The 20,287-nt window shown below is 34.8% G+C and overlaps 1 protein-coding gene across 3 annotated transcripts in view; it reads right to left on the reverse strand.

Annotated features, from left to right (window-relative positions):
• Positions 1–20,287, reverse strand: part of LOC140135703 (uncharacterized) — a 44,865-nt gene that overhangs the window by 15,708 nt on the left and 8,870 nt on the right. Inside the window, exons 1-2 of one of the 3 annotated variants that reach the window (XM_072157298.1) lie at positions 10,114–10,669; positions 6,078–6,248 (exon numbers count right to left, since the gene is read on the reverse strand). The gene's annotated coding sequence lies outside the window, so the exon portion shown is untranslated. Of the gene's footprint in view, positions 1–6,077; positions 6,249–10,107; positions 10,670–20,287 lie in introns of those variants that run through there. The other 2 variants (XM_072157296.1, XM_072157297.1) reach the window with 2 other exon arrangements.

Below are 20,287 nucleotides of genomic sequence, written 5' to 3' on the forward strand. Positions count from 1 at the left end.
ACAAAGTACAATAAGTGACTATATCTCATTAACCAATGATCGTAGAGATACGCGACCACTGAAGTTTTTGTTCCTTATGACCAGACGAAAAGTTTGACATATCGCACGACTCTCTAGAATATTTGGTTAAAAGATAGAGGGTTAAATGCACACAATTGGAAAAGTAACTCTATCTCATTAACCAATGATCCTACAGATATGCCACCGCTGACTTCTTTGTTCCTTATGGCCAGAGGAAAAGTTTGACATATCGCACGACTCTGTGGGATATTTGGTTAAAAAGATAGAGGGTTAAGTACACAAAGTAGAAGTAGAAAAAGTGACTATATCTCATTAACCAATGATCCTACAGAGATGTGACCACTGACTTTTTGTTCCTTATGACCAGAGGAAAAGTTTGACATATCGCATGCGACTCTGTGGGATATTTGGTTAAAAAGATAGAGGGTTAAGTACACAAAGTACAAAAAGTGACTATATCTCATTAACCAATGATCCTACAGAGACGTGACCACTGACTTTTTGTTCCTTATGACCAGAGGAAAAGTTTGACATATCGCACGACTCTGTGGGATATTTGGTTAAAAAGATAGAGAGTTAAGTACAGAAAGTAGAAAAAAGTGACTATATCTCATTATGATCCTACAGAGATGTGACCACTGACTTTTTTGTTCCTTATGACCAGAGGAAAAGTTTGACATATCGCACGACTCTGTGGAATATTTGGTTAAAAAGACAGAGGGTTAAGTACAGAAAGTAGAAAAAGTGACTATATCTCGTTAACCAATGATCCTCCAGAGATGTGACCACTGACTTTTTTGTTCCTTATGACCAGAGGAAAAGTTTGACATATCGCACGACTCTGTGGGATATTTGGTTAAAAAGATAGAGAGTTAAGTACAGAAAGTAGAAAAAAGTGACTATATCTCATAAACCAATGATCCTACAGAAATGCGACCACTGACTTTTTTTGTTCCTTATGACCAGAGGAAAAGTTTGACATATCGCACGACTCTGTGGTATATTTGGTTAAAAAGATAAAGGGTTAAATGCACAAAGTAGAAAAAGTGACTATATCTCGTTAATTAATGATCCTACAGATATGCGACCACTGACTTTTTTGTTCCTTATGACCAGAGGAAAAGTATGACATATCGCATGCGACTCTGTGGTATATTTGGTTAACAAGATAGAGGGTTAAATGCACAAAGTAGAAAAAAGTGACTATATCTCATCAACCAATGATCCTACAGAGATGTGACCACTGACTTTTTTGTTCTTTATGACCAGAGGAAAAGTTTGACATATCGCACGACTCTGTGGGATATTTGGTTAAAAAGATAGAGGGTTAAGTACACAAAGTACAAAAAAGGATGCAGCCAAAGATAGGAGCTTGTAGTCACCTGCTCCGCAGCCGACTGATGATTCCGCTTTGCCCGTGTTCCACTTTGCCCCGATCTCCCCTAAATATTCGTCTCAGGCTGAACTATTTAGCTACCGTTCACAAAAATTCGACATTTTTGTAAGACGGGGGGTGCAGGCCCTTTAAATATCCCTAAAATCCTTCACAGATACCTTATTTCAGATTAACTTCTTTAAAACAATAAAAACTTTACACATTCAAAGCTTTATATTCTTTTCAAAGTCCAGAATCAAGTCAAACATTTTATAATCACTCTTCAAGGCAAACATTTTACTACAACCCAGTATAAAGAATTTATGACCGTCCCTGTCATTTTTTTTTTTCTAATGCATAATTCATTAGCCGAAATGCAGACTCATTGAGCATTTTGTACTGTAAGAACTTCGTGGCAACATGGAAAACGTAGCCCAAATGTACTTGACAGAATGATTTGTCATGGCAATCCGGCCATTATTTCGCCCAATAGTCGTGTTTCATGTTCCAATTCGAATACATACTGCTTTCGGCAGAAAAATAATATAGTAAAATAATCCAATCGATTTAGTTATGTAACAGGTCAAATAGGGTATGTTGTTCAATACAATACATGTATAAATTTAATTATGGCCGTAACATAGGCCCCAAAAACTTTATTTGCCATCAGATTTTTCCCCTTGAAAAGACCAAATTAATGTTGAATATACCGTATTTCGTCAAATAGTCGCCCCCCCCTCCCTCAAATAAACGCCCCCACCACTTTTTTCAACCAAGATGTTTCAAAAATGCCGATATTTCCATGCTATCTTGTGTAGTAAGCTTACCAAGTTGCGCACATGGTCCATAATAGCGTCAATAATTGGCGAAAATCTGGATCAGAAACCCGGAAGTGAGCCAGAAGTCAGTGTTTCTAGTTCATAGTTCGTCATTTTTTCGTGTGTTTTTAGTTTACCTAATGATTTTAACAGGAATTATCGTTCTAAAATTGACCTTGACTAAACACCCCCCTTGGGAAAATGTAGCCCCCGGGGGCGTTTATTTGACGAAATACGGTATGGATCAATTACTTCATTTTATAAGCTTTTCATTAATTTTTTATCCACAAATCAATACAGCATAGGATAATGACTTCCTCCACGGTCCATATGAATAAACACAATAAGTAGAGCAGATCTCGGACAAAAAGAGTATATATACCAAAACAGGCACAATATACCTGTGATTAATTAACTCTGCCTTCAATTGCTAACCCTGAATGATTTATTAACTGAAGCATAGAGTTTGCTATGTATTGTAGATCTATTCTAGATCAGGACTCCAATTCTATGCATGACCAGCCCCAACAAAACCAAGAACGTGCCTAGCAGACTTTTTTTAAAATTCATGAAAGACAGGTATAAGGTAATGTAGTTGAAGTGCGATTCGGTCGCTACTCGCTAAGGGATCTTACAAGTTTGTGGGTAAAAATAAACGCTGCACAGCCGTGATGCCTCTTGAATTTGACTGCAACATGCATGCACCGGGTAACCAGCAACAACCCACAAATCATCATGCACACAATTTTATCATTATTCTACTGTGTCCGACTGTGCATCTACATTGTATATTCATGATAATAAGCAAAATGCAATATGGGGAGGAGGAACAACATAAAATTTATTGATTTTGCATAGTTATGATAAATATTCAATATTAAGGGGTTGTGCAATAATTATGAGCCCTGGGGTAGGGTAAAATTGGGGGGGGGGGCAAGAAATTTTTGGCAAGCTGAATGAGGGGCAGGCAATTTTTGGCACACATTCATAGGGCGCCTTTTAAATAAAACGCACTAAAAACGGTACGGAAACGCTTAAATATGCAAATTTTCCTGAGGGGGCAAGCGATTTTTGGCAGGCCATTTGAAAATTTTACCAACTGTTAATTATAAAAAAAAATTTTAATTTAGAATTTCAAAATATGCAACGATGAGTCAACGACCTCAACATATGTGAAAATCAAAAAATTCCATGCATGAGCAAGTTTGTGAGTATTACCATATTACATGTAGAAGCAGATTTATTTGATTTACATTTTGTAGGCACGGACCCTTAAGGTTATTAACTATTTTAAACTGTTGCGATTTGGTCGTTCACAGCATCTTGCGAATGGTAGTGAGCTTTGGCAAAAACTGCATTGCTCATTTCATAGCAAACATGTAGAAGAACTCAAATATCACATATATTTTTATAGGTCCTATGGTTCTTGAGGTATGTTGTAAAGAGGGCTGAAACAACAACACTTTTGTAAAACGTACATAACTTATTAACAACAATAAATTAAGCAAGTTTTCAAAGTATAGGATTTGTAGACTGAACTATTGCAAATCATCAAGGTGTTATTTTTCAATAATATATTGATCTAGATAATGAAAATTGCTTTTTTGGTTGCTTCGACCAACAAACTGTTCCAGTCTCTCTGCAGAGTATAATCATGTAGGCCAAAATGATTTTTTTTGCGTACCAGTTCTTTTGGAATTGAGCAAGTTTTATGCACGTACGGTCACATTCACTTTGAGAAGCTGCATGTTGAAAAACATATCTGCATTCACCATGTTCACAGACATACTGCTACTGAGAATCTTACTAAACAATGTGGTCATTACAGGTAAGTCCTTTTGTCAATCAAATCTATTTTGAGATAAAATCAAAAAGAAAATTTTCAATTGTTGTTCAACGTGAAAATATTCAGCAAACCGCAAAAGTTTGATTTCAATGGAGTTGTTGGCATCTTGTCACAATTCTAGCCCGGGGGAGCACTCAACACAAATGACCATACGGGTATGCTCCCCGGAAAGACCCCCCTTTTGGGTTTCGCAGCTCGAAAAGGCCCCTATATTTGACCAAAATAAAGCTCCGAAAGACCCTTGATTTGGATAATTTCAGCTCTAAAAGACCCAAAAATTGCTCATTCCTCATATTTCTTGTTTTTTAAGGCAATTTTCAACCAAACAGCCAAGAAAGGCCCTTGATTTTGACTTTTTGCAGCTCCAAAAGACCCCATTTTACTTGTTCACAGCCCGGTTCGCAGCTCCGAAAGACCCCTTTTACCGTGCACGCCAGCTCCCAAAGACCCACCACCTCAAAATTCGGGGAGCATACCCACCAAAATTTTTTGATGTGCCCCCGAATTCTAGCTTGTTTATTAGACTACAACATTTGATGGAAGTTCAAAAATAACAGAGGTATCAGTTGGGTCCTGTTGCCGTGGTGGGGCAGTATACCGTATTGGTCCGAGTATAGTCCCATGTTCGAGTATAATCCCACCCCCCATTTTTCGAAAAATTTCAGAAATTGTTTTTTTCGGTTTTGGAGTGTCCCTGGACCTAGACCTAGATGCTAGGATCATTCATGGTTGACCTAAAAAAAAAAAAAAATTTTAAAAATTTCAAGATATTTTGTATTTTTAATATGAAAATTGATAATTTGTATTCATGTCATACTCTATTAATGATTTCAAAATGCATTGAATTTTTTTTTTTTTTTTTTAATTGAGTATAATCCCAACCCCAATTGTGAAAAATTTTCACATAAAAAACGGGTGGGACTATACTCGGACCAATACGGTAATTTAAATCTCATTGTCATAATCTGATTGTATCTTTGTATCTATCTTGGTTACCGTAATTAAGATGGGGTCTAGTGGATCTATTTCTGTATGTTCTTTTTTTTTCCTTCCACCAGGCCCAAGCACAGATAAAAATGGAAAAAAATTGGTATGCGAGACAGAAAACTAGTGGATCAAATGTTAGCCTGTATGAACCAACTACCCACAGATTCCCATACTAATAATTTAATTATTTGAATTGAAGTGTCTAGGTTGATAAAAACAAAGATTCATCAAAAGTTTACTGTTACAAATTGCAATTGCATGATTGCAAAGTTGCGAACATGTTGTTGCGACAAATCAGAGGTTCAATCAAAGAAGAAGAAAAGCACCGAAGGGAGGACAATTTCCTATACTTTTGTACAGAAAGAAAAACTCAAAAAGGAGGAATTCCTCTAATCCGAGGAAGAATCTCATCCCTACATTGTAAATACTCGTCACTGGTCTTCCTTTGCCCTGGGCTTTAAAAAAAATGTGATGTGATGTGATCAAGCAAAGTCTTCCTTTGCATTTTACTGTTCTGAGCAACACTAAAATGACCTTTTTTAAAAATTCTCTCCTCTCACTTGGGCAATAGAAATTTTTACTTAAATTGCAAATCAAATCTTCAAATTAGTTGATTATATCATTATTATCTTGACATACCGTAAAAACCTCGTCTACAAGCATATAGAGTGCTTTTGATTAAAGCTAAATTACATGTAATCCAGGCACCATCCATCGACAAAATTATATAATTATGGAGTTTGAGCAAATACAAAACCGATACACACACATAGATACAAACAAGTACTCTTGTAAGACCAATCTATTGTATTGGCATACAGTTGTTTCATATTAATTTAGCTTTCATCAAAAACACTCTATATGCTTATAGACGAGGTTTTACGGTAGTTTAAAAAAAATTCTACTTGAAGTTGATGCAAGAAAACAACAACAACATTATTATGTACAGGTTCTTTCTTCCCAGCCTCAATAAGCATACAATCTATAGACCCACAACAATATATTTCAAAATACAGTCACATGCACTCACCGATATATAACTCTGTTCCAAAGCCATACAGTCATGCCCTGAAGCGTCTTCACTCTACACAAGACTTAATTCCTATGCACACCCTTTGTCATTTGGCACAACACTGCTGGATAGTTAAGCGCCTGCTTACTATGCTTGCTAGCTAGACAGCAGCTTGGCTAATCCTACAGGCTGTAAAACAGAATAGAAACACTATCAGTTCACGGTACCTTCGATTCAGCGAGTCACAAGGAGAAATTTACTTTCCCCATACAATTTTTTTTTTTCCTGCAACCTCAACTGTTTTCCTAAGCCTTTTTTAGAGTGTTTAAAAGGCGGCCCATGAATGTGTGCCAAAAATAGATTGCCCCCCTCCCCTCTTGGAATGCCAAAAATTGTTCCCCCACCCCCTTCGACTGGCCAAAAAATTCTTGTCCCTCCCCCCAATTTTAACCTCCCACCAGAGCCTAAATTATTGCACCTAGGCCTTAATTAATACATATGTAATTGGTGTATTTTTTCTGCAGGCTCAAATCAAATTTGCGCCAGGGATTTTGGATGCCTTGTGTTCAATCAAGCATTTCTTTTATAATTACAATTATGTATATTCACCATATTGACCGTAGAGATTTTACAATAAAATAGGCTGGCTATTCAATTATATGAATTATTTCATAAAATTGGATATTTATACATGTACATTGTAATATGGTCAATTCCAAGCAACCTCGCCCAAATTGTCAAAATTTAAAAATCAAGTCAAGTATGTGATTTTGGTCTCATATTGTAGCTAAAAAGCTATATTTTCTGAAAACGTACTTTTTTAGGAGGAAATGGTGCCCAATGTTAGAAAAACATCCTAATTTGCATAAATTTGCATATTCTTGACTGGTAAAAGCAGCAAAACTAAAAACACAGCAACTGCTCTGTACTGTAAAATTTTGGAAACAAATTATGCATGTGAATATAAAGTTTATAAGTAGCTCAAAATATAAACACCAGAAATTTTCAAATTTTATAACGTGTAGCTTCGTCAGCATTGTTTGAGTACCAATTTTATGATTAAAAGCATCATTCCGAAACCCAAAAGTATCATTTCTTACCACTGCAATTTTCAAATTAAGTTGATTTTCATTAAAATTAGAATGCAAAGCAAATTTATTCATCCCTATCCAATGACCCAAAAATAATTTTCAAAAAGTCTAATTTATGCGGTGTAACGACCAATTAAAGTTGCATCATTCATAGCGTATGCGAATGATGCATAATTCATAATGTGCCCGTTTGAAAAAATATTCACAATTTTGGGTTAGAACTTTCTGAAATGCATTGCACAGAATTATCTTTACAGTAATTGATGTTTCAGCATTGCCTGAACCATTGTAAGTGACATAACTCCACAAAACCCCTGCATCATTCCATAACGCCATAAGGATTCATGGATTGCAAGGATTTTTTCTTTAAATTTACGATAAAATAAAAACAGTGATGATTATTTCTTGATAGATGGTGATAGTTGTTATGTTACATCCTTTGGCTAACACCCAGTGCTAAATTTCACTTCCAAGAATTTTAGACTAGCAAAATGTTGACATAATTTTAGTTTAAAAATGTGACCATGCAACACAAGTTATCTGATTTAAAAAAATCGGTGATAAATATTTTTGGATAAATATTGATATTTGTCAGCTAACATAAGTAGCCAAGTATATAAAACACAATTTACTCAAATTTATTGATCTATTTATTTTTATTTTCAAACATGGACTGCTTTTCATTTTCTATCGGATTTTACACACAGCATCATTCCATAGCGCTCCTTGCATCATTCCATAACGTGACCTAGTGTCGGAAAATTTGGCATAAAGAGACGATGCCCAAATTTTTTTTTAATCGATACTGACAATTGTCAGTTTACATCCTAAGCTTTAGATTAAGTGGCAAATTTAATATCTCAGATTACTAAACTCACAGAGTTTGTCAAAATGTTTTAGTGCAAAAAATACTGGTCCCGTAGCATCATTCCATAACGCTTGAACTTTGCATATGCAAATTAGGAAATTAGGGTGGTTTGGAAAAGTTTCTCCTACCTTAATCATTCACTAACCAAAAATACTTTAACATTATGCTATTCACCTTGTGCTGTTAATACATATTTGGCTGCTGCATCAAAAAGAAATTCGTACAAAGGCAGTTTGCATCATTCCGCAACGCTTGGAATTGCCCATATGATAAATTATTTCATACAATTGGGCTAGATTAAAGCTGTGTATGCTATAAAACTATAATATTTTATTTTAGACTTTTATTTTACAATTAATGCATTATAAGTATTTTTTAATAAATTTTTGTTTCCAAAAGTTTGGCTATTTTGAACAAATTGGCAATGTGCCAAATACCAAGATGCAAAATATACCCTTCCCTGTAATAATTCAATGATATTTAGAGGAAAAACATCATGTTATTAGGGGTCAGTCACTCACATTTGCACATAAAATTTGTATTATATCGCAAATTTCAAAAAGTCAAAATTATTTGATATCAGAAGGATATTCCTCGCATTCAGAATGCAATTTGGTGAGTCTGATGTTCTCTCAGTCCCACAAAAATACTGTGCAAACATCGCTATCCGAGCCCTTAAGTCAAAAATGCCAACATTAAAACTTGGCAGGTAAGGTTTCTTATCAATACACACATCCTATATATCATTTTTAAGCAATTCTGTGCATGACACTAGCTGATAAGGGGGCTATCATTTTCTTCGGAAGGGGGGTCCCAAATTTCCAAAAGGCAGCATCAATAAAATTGCGACCCCCCTATTTTGGCAACAAAAATTTCATGACCCCACCACTGATACATTTGTACACCTTACCTCCTAGAAACAGGCTAAAATTGTATCTAAATCAGTCTTTTTGAATAAAATAAACATGTTATGTGGTCATCTTGTGACTCCTTACATTTTGGTCTTCAAATTTTATTACCCCCCCCCCCCTATTTTTCTTTCCAAAAATTTCATGACCCCCACCACTGATACACCTTACCCCCTAGAAACAGGCTAAAATTGTATCTAAATCAGTCTTTTTCAAAAAATAAACATGTTATGTGGTCATCTTGTGACTCCCTACATTTTGGACTTCACAAATTTTATTGTTAACCACCCCCCTATTTTTCTTTCCAAATATTTATGACCCCCCCCATATATTTGGGAACCCCGCCCCCTTTCCAAAGAAAAAGCCACCTTTTAAAATGAAAATACTGAGTGACTTAGATTCACTTCATTATATGCACACATGTGCGTTCATTCAAACAAAATTGTAACAATACATGTAAGACCTTTAAAAAAACTAGCATTGAAAAATCTAAATTTTTCCAATTTTTTCCAATAATAAGCAGTACGTTTGAAAGTTTCAAATTGAATGATCCACATTTGCAGGAAATTTAACAAAATGTGGTCATATTTTTGCTTCCTTTACAAAATATGTAGATATTTTTCCAACTTTTTTTTAAAACAATTTATCACAAATGGCCTACATTTGTATATAATATTACTTCCAAGTTCAGGAAGCGAAACTTTTGTTCAACATGCACAATGCTTACTGCCTTACATTTATGATCAGTACTAAATCATGCTAACTTGAAAGTACACAAAAGAACATAGATAATATACATTGTAGTTTAATATCTATACACACAAAAGAAAAATACAATACACACAGAAGTATGTTCCAATCAATACAATATGCTATCCAATATATTCAACTTCAAACACACATGATCTGCTCCATTCATAATATCAGAGATGTGTTCAAAATAAAATCATTTAAAACAGTACTTAAATTACAAAGCATGATATTACCGGGTTATTTAAAAAACCCAACAATATAAAATGGTAGTCTGTTCTATAAAACATGCTAGAAATTCTATTCAACTTCAAACTCAGGATTAGTATGTTTCAATTCATTGTATATTGGATATTCAAAAATGATATCAATTAATTAAACATTAGTAGATCATTACAATCTATGCTTAATATCAGAAAATATTTACTCACAGTCACCGAATAACACGTTTCTCCACATAAAATGGCATACCATGTAAAAACGCTTTTGATTTTGACTCCCTTGGTAAATACACCATGCATACAGTATACCCTGCACAATATTGATAATCCTATACTAGTATGCAGTGCACTAGTGCATATAATGAGCTCAGCCAAGCAGCCAGAAATACAGCACAGCCAGTGTGCCCGTTGCCCGGATTAAAGTGCTGTGAGTAATAAATATCTCTGCAGGCGGCCGAGCACACACACACAGGCCAACTAGAAAGCCATCAACCTAGGCCATGCATTAAATGGAGGTCCTTGACAATTCTACTCCATGCATGCTAGCTAGCTAGCTGGAGGGCCATTGAGGTTATTTGCTTTATTTCTCTCCCATCTAGTATTGATTCGTTGCTTAGCACATTTTCAATAAGCTGCCACTCTAGCTTTTGTCCTTCAGTACTGTTATATAATCCACATTATGAGTCACCTCACTCCATACAAAACTACTAATCCCTGTTCAGTTTTTTTTAATGCCACAGGCTTGTAAAATACTGTGCAGAGATGTCCTAATGCTTATTATGCTGATAGGTGCTGATATAATTTTACTCATAAGATGTTTTGAAAACACAACATCTTTTTTGATCTATGTACAAAGATTTTAACCAAAAACAATTCAATATTTTCAACCAGTTCTGCATGGTCCAATCATGGTCCAATCAATACCTTTCCTTGGCAGCACCATGAGCTACCATGGTTCATTAAGCCATTCATCAATACAAAGCACACACAAAAATCAATGGTTGGTCAATAATGCACAATAAATACTTCATATAGAAACTCTTTGTACTGCAGTGTTTCTAGATTATCAACTGCATGCAGGCTTAACAGTTTCAACTATTTTTAGTTTTCTGATAGTGAATTGAAATCTAAAATACAATGTTAATTTAAAACAGATGATATCTCTGTATCATGTTCAATTTCTCAGTTGTTCATTATTTAATTACATAACTTACACACGGTTTTTTTACACACATAAAAGTCAGAAATAGGCCCCATGTTTCACAACTGTGAACTTATCAAAAGCAAACAATTCCAGAGCCTGTGTTGGGTATTTACCAAAAAAGAGGATTAAAATTTTTATCAGGCCTGCAGGATAGAAACTTCCCAGTGAGTCAATAATGTCTAGCTTTTGCACACACACACAACCACAGCTTAAGTTTTTCCTGTGAGGGAATAAAGTGCAGTTATACCTATTGTAAGCTCTATTGTATGGCGGTTCAATTGACTTAGATGGAGAACTATTGTCAACACATCAATAAAATGGAGGTCCTTTGTATTCAAGTCCCAGCCTTTAATGACCCACAAAATCTCTTAGGTAACCATTAGACCATGCAAATTTGGAGGTCGTATTGAAAAGAGAATTATTCATTATATTGAGCAGTGGAGGTCGATGGTTTCAAGCCATTTGAAAAGAAAAGTATTTTAGACATGCAATGCAATGAAAAGGAAACTAATCTAAAGTTCTTTTTGTTTGTTGATGTAATGTACATGTCCTTCAAGTACGGCTTTAATAAACAAATAGGTGATAAAGCTTACAGCTATGAGATAAGCTGATACTTTTTAAATTAAAATGGTTATTTTGTGCCACCAATGATGAACAAAAATTTGTCATAATTGTCACAATCACCAATAATATTTATTTGATTTACTGCTTCAGCTGATGGTAACCAAATAGCAATGATAATCTTGTGAAGAGATCCCCCTTGAACACACACACACACACACACAACCTGTATGGATTGGAACAGCCTAGGGCACAGTAAATATTATGAGATAGATTTGGCTCTATAAGACTGATACCTTAAAATCCCCTCCAAAGGAGTGACTACTTTCATGGTTCATTTACCCAATTCTATTCAATATAGGGATATGGAATGAAAAAATTCCCTTAAAAGGGAAACAGTAGGACTCAATATATCCATAACCTTGTTTGGTGTATACAAATTGTTGTATTGAGCAGTGCTTCCATTTTGTTTGTTTAGTTCTTGGCACAGTGTTTCTAGTTAGTTTGGCAAAATTCCCAAGAATTGGAGAATTTAAGCATTTTTTTAGAAAACAGAATTTTACCTTTTGCTTCAGAAAATGTATAACTTGCCAGTTTTGCCACTCTAAATTAATGCGACCATGAAATGTATGGATTGTGATTTCTTGCAATCATGTGACGTGACCTTGCAACGATGATGTTAAGCTAAATAAGATTCCAACTGTAATATGAATGCAATGAAGCAAAAAAAAATCTAAAACATTTTCATTAATTTTCTATGGGACTTTGCAGTATTGTCTAAATGTCTGAGCTAAATGTAAATAAAGTGTGGCATTAAGATTATTAATTATTTTAAACTGTTGTGATTTGGTAGTTCACATCATCTTGCGAATGGTAGTGAGCTTGAGCAAAAATTGCATTGCTCAATTCATAGCGAGGGTGTAGAAGAATTCAAATATCACAGATATACTTTTGTAGGTCCTGTAGTTCTTGAGTTATGTTGTAAAGAGGGTTGAAACAACAACACTTTTGTAAAACGTACATAACTCATTAACAACAATAAATTAAGTAAGTTTTCAAAGTATATGGTTTGTAGAATGAACTTTTGAAAAACACCAAAGTGTTAATTTTCAATAATATATTGATTCAGATAATGAAAATCAATATTTTTTTGGCTGCTTCGACCAACAATACCTGGTATAACCTTAATGAGGAGAATCAATTTTCATGGACAAAAGTTCTGTCAAAAAATGTTTTTTGCATTGGATTCCATTCCATTCCCTGACAAACGAGATTCCAATTGTTGTGAATCCATTGAAGCAAATAAATCGGAACATTTGTATTACAGTTTTTTATGGGAGTTTGCAGCTTGCAAGTTCAACTTATTTGGCAAACTTGTTCGGTCAATGGCGTACTACGTCAATGGATCTGGGTAATGCATTTGTGACATGATCAAGGGGAATGAGTCACATGTCGACCCTGGTCGAAAATGAGTTTTACATACAGTTCTAAAGAGGACATTTAGAGCTTTCAGAAACTGAAAATCCCATGTTGATACGACCTTTCTTTGCAAAGTTACATCAAAATATAATTTGCTGAAAACAATATAAAACAAAAGAATTTTAACACTTTCTTTGCCAATATCGCAAAATCAATATTAGCGACATCCGACCTTGATCGTGTCATATTTATTTTTGTCACTTTGCAGTCTGCACTATATAATTTTGCCTCCCGCCTTGAGGTGCTCTTTACAAATGACCATACCGAGATCTGACACATACATTTGGTTTATCGATGACCCCTTTTTTAGGTCAATTTTGTATAATGATGAATTATTTTACAAAAAATATCCAGCCAAATAGCCACATTTTGCTACTTTATAATTATACCCAATTTAAATTTCTGGAAATTTGGTAAAAACTGTGCCAATTTGTTTTAAACTATGCGGCTTTCCATGGAAAATTGGTTAAGTGATGGTGACTTGGGTCCCAGGGGGGTGGGTGCCGCAAACATGGGTAGCATTTCTGGCCAAAATTGAGGGGGAAATTTGTAAAAACTAAGACAATTTTCTGTAAAATTGGTCTGAAAATGTAAAATTGACTTTTGGTGTATCAATGGGTCAAAATTTCTTGAAAGATAGTATATTAATGGGTCCATTTTCAAATTCTCGGTAGCACACCCCTACCTATCCATGAATTTATCCATGATCTGCACTGGAGCGTGATAAACATGTCTGAAACCAATGGACTAAATAAGAGAAAATCATTAAGGATTACTTTCACTAGTGTTCACAGTACAATGGTTTATTTTTGAAACCTTGAAGGCTGATTATAGGGAAGGACACCTGGACATCATTAATACTACAGGAGCAGCCTTGATATAATTGCGATATTTTTGGCCTATTCATTCTTTGAAATAATCTTCACAAGTATGGGCCAACAATGTAGGCCTACATAATACATATAATAATATTAAGTAGCTTTCAGATCATGGAATTATTACCTTTTATTTATCTATGGAGGGGCTTTCATTTTCCAGTGCTCAAGGATAAAAAACAAAAAAATATACAAAAAACAAGCTAAATTACAAAATAAAGTAAATTTTGTTCTGTATAATATATTATTTCACCAAATAAATAGCAATTTGAAGAGAGCTTTTCAAAAGTGGCAAAAATTTATATTAAATTTTCCCTGGAAGCGCATAGATATTGAACACAGTGGAATGAGCGTTCATCTGTCACACCGGATTAAACCTGTAACAATAGGCAGCGGAAATCACCTCCAAGGATGAAATATCCAAATTTGTCACTTTAGAAACTACCTTTTGTCATTCAAATATGTATAGCAAAATATCAGAATGAACTCTCATCATGCCTAATGAGGTATCAAAGTACACAGAACAATATTCTCCATCTATCAGGCAAAAAAAAAACAAGCTTGTTTCCTGTAGCGCGAGCATTACGTTTTTGACAGCTTATTTTGCACCTTAGAAAAAAATTTTGTTCACTTTGCAAAGAAAAATAAACCAAAAAACTGGAAAAATGACAAAAAACAATACAAAACACTACTGGAGTAAACATTTTCACATTACACAACAAACGAGCATAGTGAAAAACTACTGGAGAAAACACACAACATTTTTTTAATACCTTTTTTAATCGGCAAGTTGAAAGGGGATCATAAATATTCTTGAAAATGATTTTTTTTGGGTGTGTTGGAGAGACCCACTATAAATTTCCATTCCAATTTGCAGCAAAAATTTGCAGCGATATTTTTATCATTTGAAGACATGGATTTAAAAAATAAAAATGAAAAAATGCATTTCTCATTTGACTTTTTTGACCTGCTACAGGAAACACACATATTTTTTTGGCCTCACTTTATTTAGATTTGGTGTCTCAGCACAGCAGCATCCGCCCAAATCCAAGTGTTTCTAAAATGCCTTTAGAATAAGATTAATTTTAATGCTAATTTATTGCACATGCTAAGGAAGCATGGTTACCTTTTTGAAATAGCGGAGTGGGAGGGTTTCAATAAAATATTTTTTGTGTAAAAAAAAACTGAAGCATCCTATGTATAAAAGAATATGAATATTAACTACACACATCATATAACGATTTGTAATACTCAATCACGGTACAACTTTTCTGCTTTAGAAGTATTTTATTTTAATTATATAGGCCTTTTTTTTTCAATTTAGTGAAAATGAAGGCTGAAAAGATGATGAAAATTCTATGTAAAAATTACATTAGACCTCGCCAAAGATTACTGTTTAGTTTTTATGGTAATCTGATCTTTTATTTTCAGAAATAAACTTTGGGGTCTAAATATGTGGACTTTCTGCATCGGAGTTTAGACTTTCTCATCGCATTCCAATTCGTAGTCTCGGGCTCAGACTGCATGGTCTGTTACGAACGACAAGTGTTACGACCAACAGATATAATCGGCTCTAAAGGAGACTAGCCAGTTCTATCATGTCTATGATAAGTAGTAAATTCTACTCTTTTGTAATGATGGTCACACAGATTTTTATTCAACCATTCAACCAAAACTCCTATTGTTGAAGGGACAATACCCTATAGAATTCAGTATGATTGTTGGCTAGCTGTTTGTCACAACCTGCAACAATGAGAGGACATTCCTAAACTAACATGTGACTTGGAGTTGGAGATGTTTTTTTATATGTATAAAGAGACACATAGGAGCAGACAAGTGCCTCATTTAATGTATGTCAAATAAGTCAAAATCCACAAGAGTGACAGGAGAGATTATCCTTATGACTTTTTCATGTATTTAAGGTTACACAAAGAGACGATAAAAAAACGATAAAAGACGTATAAAGTTGTTCTCTAAAACAGAGTTTTCTCAGTAATCAAATATCGCAGCGAGTGAAATGTTGGTGCATTGGATGTAGCTTAACATTTTTGTGTGTGTTATATACAAATTATTAGAATAAATTTTAAAATCCTTCGTTTAAAGCATTTTTACCCACCATGTTCACAAGATCAAAAACACGTTCCATGAGGTTTTTTTTTCAAATGTGCGCTCCGTATAAATCCACACCGAGCGATTGTTTTCTTCTTTTTCGTATTGTATTACAAATCGATCAAAGAAATAATGTTGCCATGGGGAAGAACCAAATACAGTACCGATTAAATTTTAAAAGCCCGCTTTGGGGGACAATTTTGGAGAATTTGCTTGAGAAAAAGCTGGTTTGTGAAATTATCGATATCTTGATTACAAGACGTTAATTTAGACATCTGAATACCTACATTATTTCTCAACATTCTGCCAATTGCTATTCCATTTGATTTTCACTCCAAATTGAAGCTAGTTTTGCAAAAAACGAGGTTTTCCTCCATCAGTTCGTTCAAAATTTCAGCGCCCGACATACGCGTGTTTATTCTAAGAGCCATAATGCGGACGCGATTGTAATCATATGTAATTGCATCCAATTATAGTTATATCATCCGCTTTGAGAACAGTCAATTTGTGTAAGTTGATCTGTGGCGAGTGGATAGAGCGTTGGACTGGGAATCTAATATGAACTATTTTTGTGGGTTCGAGTCTCCGTGTGGCTGAATTTTCTTTCTTTTTTCTCTTTTCTCATTTTTACTTCCTTTCTTTCCTCTTTTCTTTCTCCCTTTCTTTTATCATTTCTTTTTTTTTTTTTCATTTCTTTCATTTCTTTCTTTCTTTCTTTTTCGTTCATTTTCTTTCTCTCTCTTTCTTTCTCTTTTCACTATTTTCACTATCTTTCTTGCTCCTTTCTTTTTAGTTTTATTTGATTGATTCGCTGAGTGCAGTGAATCGTGATTGATTGTTTTTCACTTTGTAGGCCTGCTAAGTCTGTCTTGTTGATTTTCATCCCAAATTCGATTTACAAATAATTGCTTTTTGATATTGTTGTTGTTGCCTACCCTTACATTGTAATCAGGGGAATAGCAGCATTGATTTCATCAAAGATATCAAGGCTATAAATTCAAAATCAACACATTTTCCAGGGCGTAGCTTGACGAAGTGCCCCCAATCAATTTTAAAATTTATAAAATCTTTGTGAAAATTGCGAAAATGGCTTGTGCCACCCCCCCCCCTCGGCATCCGAGCTCCGGGCACGAGCTAAGCCAAGTTTCATAGCCTTTTCATGTCTTGACCGTGGATCGATATTCTATTGTAAGTAGGCCTACATCCCGGTACGCTTGTTCATTTTCTGCATGGCTGTTTCTGTTTATCGATATCTTGATTACAAGACGTTAATTCAGACATCTGAATACCTACATTATTTCTCAACATTCTGCCAATTGCTATCCCATTTGATTTTCACTCCAAATTGAAGGTAGTATTGCAAAAAACAAGGTTTTTCCTCCATCAGTTCGTTCAAAATTTCAGCGCCGACATGCGTGTTTATTCTAAGAGCCATTGTGCGGACGCGATTGTAATCAAGTAATTGCATCCAATTATAGTTACATATCCCCTTCGAGAATGAGTAATTGCGTAAGCGATGTATGGCCGAGTGGATAGAGCGTTGGACTGGGAATCTGTTATGAACCATTTTTGTGGGTTCGAGTCCCCGTGTGTCTTTCCTCTTTTCTTTCTCCTTTTCTTTTTTCATTTCTTTTTTTTTCATTTCTTTCTTTCTTTCTTTTTCGTTCTTTTTCTTTCTCTCTCTTTCTCTCTCTTTCTTTCTCTTTTTACTATTTCTTTATTCTTTCTTGCTTCTTTCTTTTTAGTTTTATTTGATTGATTCGCTGACTGTAGTGAATCGTGATTGATTGTTTTTCACTTAATATAATTCAAAAATTTGTAGGCATGCTAAGTATTTGTCTTGCTGAATATTCTTCCCAAATTCGATTTGCAAATAATTGCTTTTTGATATTGTTGTTGATGTTATTGTTGTACCCTATTACATTGTTATCAGGGGAATAGCAGCATTGATTTATTTCATCAAAGATATCAAGGCTATAAATTCAAAATCAACACATTTTCCAGGGCGTAGCTTGACGAAGTGCCCCCAATCAATTTTCAAATTTATAAAATCCTTATGAAAATTGCAGCGGCTTGTGCCCCCGACATCCGACTCGGCATGCCGCCTCTCATGACACCCCCCCACCCGACTCACGAGCTCCGAGCACGAGCTAAGCCAAGTTTCATATCCTTTTCATGTCTTGACCGTGGATCGATATTCTATTGTAAGTAGGCCTCTCGTCCCGACGCTTGTTCATTTTCTGCATGGCTGTTTCTGTTATGAACTTACGCCCCTCTGAAATCCAGCGCATGAAAAACTCTCGGCTAACCTTAAGGGGGTACTACACCCCTGTGATAAATTTGTGACTATTTTTGCATTTTTCTCAAAACATACATGTAATAACAGATAACACACTGGTAATAAAAGTTATGTATATTATTGGGGCAAGGAATCCAATTACTACACTGAATTTTCAGTGACTCAAGACAAGCGGTTCAGTATATATGATAGGAAACGAGGTACATCCTAGCGGTACCTTATTTCTTATCATAAATAACAAACCGCTTGTCTTGGGTCAGTGAAATTCCAGTGTAGTAATTGGATTCTTTGCCCTATAATACATATAACTTTTGTTACCACTATGTTATTAGTTTTGAGAAAAATGCAAAAATAGACACTAAATTCATCGAAGGGTGTAGTACCCCTTAAATTGATCAAAAACGGTAAAAACTTAAAAATTTGATTTAAAGGCCCTTTCAGTGATTTAACAGGAAAAATTAAAAAAAATGGAAATTTGTCAGAGTTGCTTAGAAATAAAGAATAAGTCTACAGAATTTCATTAAACCACTTTTCCCTGAATACATCGACAAATTAGTCAAAAACAGAAGTTTTAGAAAGGTTTTCTACTTCAACTCAGATCGACTCGAGAAAATCGAGATTTTCGTACAGTCGCCACCAATCGACTGGAAAAACTTCCTAGTCCAGTGTTTCTAACACGGGGAAGTAGAGTCTAAATTGATTTAAAACAGACGTTTAATTTTTGTAGTAGAAAACAAAATAAGCAATTAAAGGTCAGTTAGGTCACCGAGGCAAACTAACGGTCAATTCAAATATGAAAAACAGTTAAAATTGTGTATTTTGTTTTAAATAGTAGCTACTGATGTAATAAGTAGTAGAAACAATACATAGCAACGTGTTAGTGCGATGGAGAGTGAGCTTCTTTCGATCTCGAGTCGGACTTTTTGTACTGTCAGTATCAAAAGTCCAGAATCATGCAAATGCTTTATTTTGTCTAAAATACACGGCTTTCGACCGAACCACTAGCAGGCTATGTTAGCACATCTATGCCAATTACAAAGGTACCAAAATCTGAATTTTGATGATTTTTACGATCGTCCGGATGAGCAAATCACTGAATGGGCCTTTAAATCATTTGATTTAAATCGTGATTTAAAAATATTATGCCAAACCTGAATAGCAGTTGTATAAAAAAAAGTGTTAGGTTTATTTTGCTGCTAATATATCAAGCTCATTTTTAAACTTTGTGCTACTTTTTAAAAGTATACTTTTTATATTTTCTTGATTTTTCTAGTAAGGCACCCACCAATTTCCGGGAACAAAGTTCCTGCCCGTCCTTTGGCCTACCCGGGTCAGATTTTTTTTTTTTTTTCAAAGCTGGATAAAGTTGTACGTTTTAATTACTTTTGCTTCTATTGAACAGCTAGCATCTTCCTTGTGAGCTAAAAAAAAATCAAAAATGGCAAAAATTTAAAATAGGTGGGGAAAATACTTTCCTTTGTTGTGATTAAAGATTTACAGTATTTAGTCAAATAAACGCCTCGGGAATTACATTTTCCCAAGGGGCGTTATTCAAGGTCAATTTTAGAACGATAATTCCCGTTAAAATCACTACGTAAACTAAAAACACACGCTAAAATGACGAACTATGAACTAGAAACTTCTGGTTCACTTCCGGGTTTCTGATCCAGATTTTCGCCAATTATTGACGCTATTATCGACCATGTGCGCAACTTGGTAAGCTTACTACACAAGATAGCATGGAAATATCGACATTTTTGAAACATCTTTGTTGAAAAAAGTGGTGGGGGGCGTTTATTTGAGGGGGGCGACTATTTGACGAAATACGGTAAATGAATCTAAATATTAATGTGACACAGGAGC

This window comes from Amphiura filiformis, chromosome 16 (assembly GCF_039555335.1).
Source record: "Amphiura filiformis chromosome 16, Afil_fr2py, whole genome shotgun sequence".
NCBI classification, from domain to species: domain Eukaryota; kingdom Metazoa; phylum Echinodermata; class Ophiuroidea; order Amphilepidida; family Amphiuridae; genus Amphiura; species Amphiura filiformis.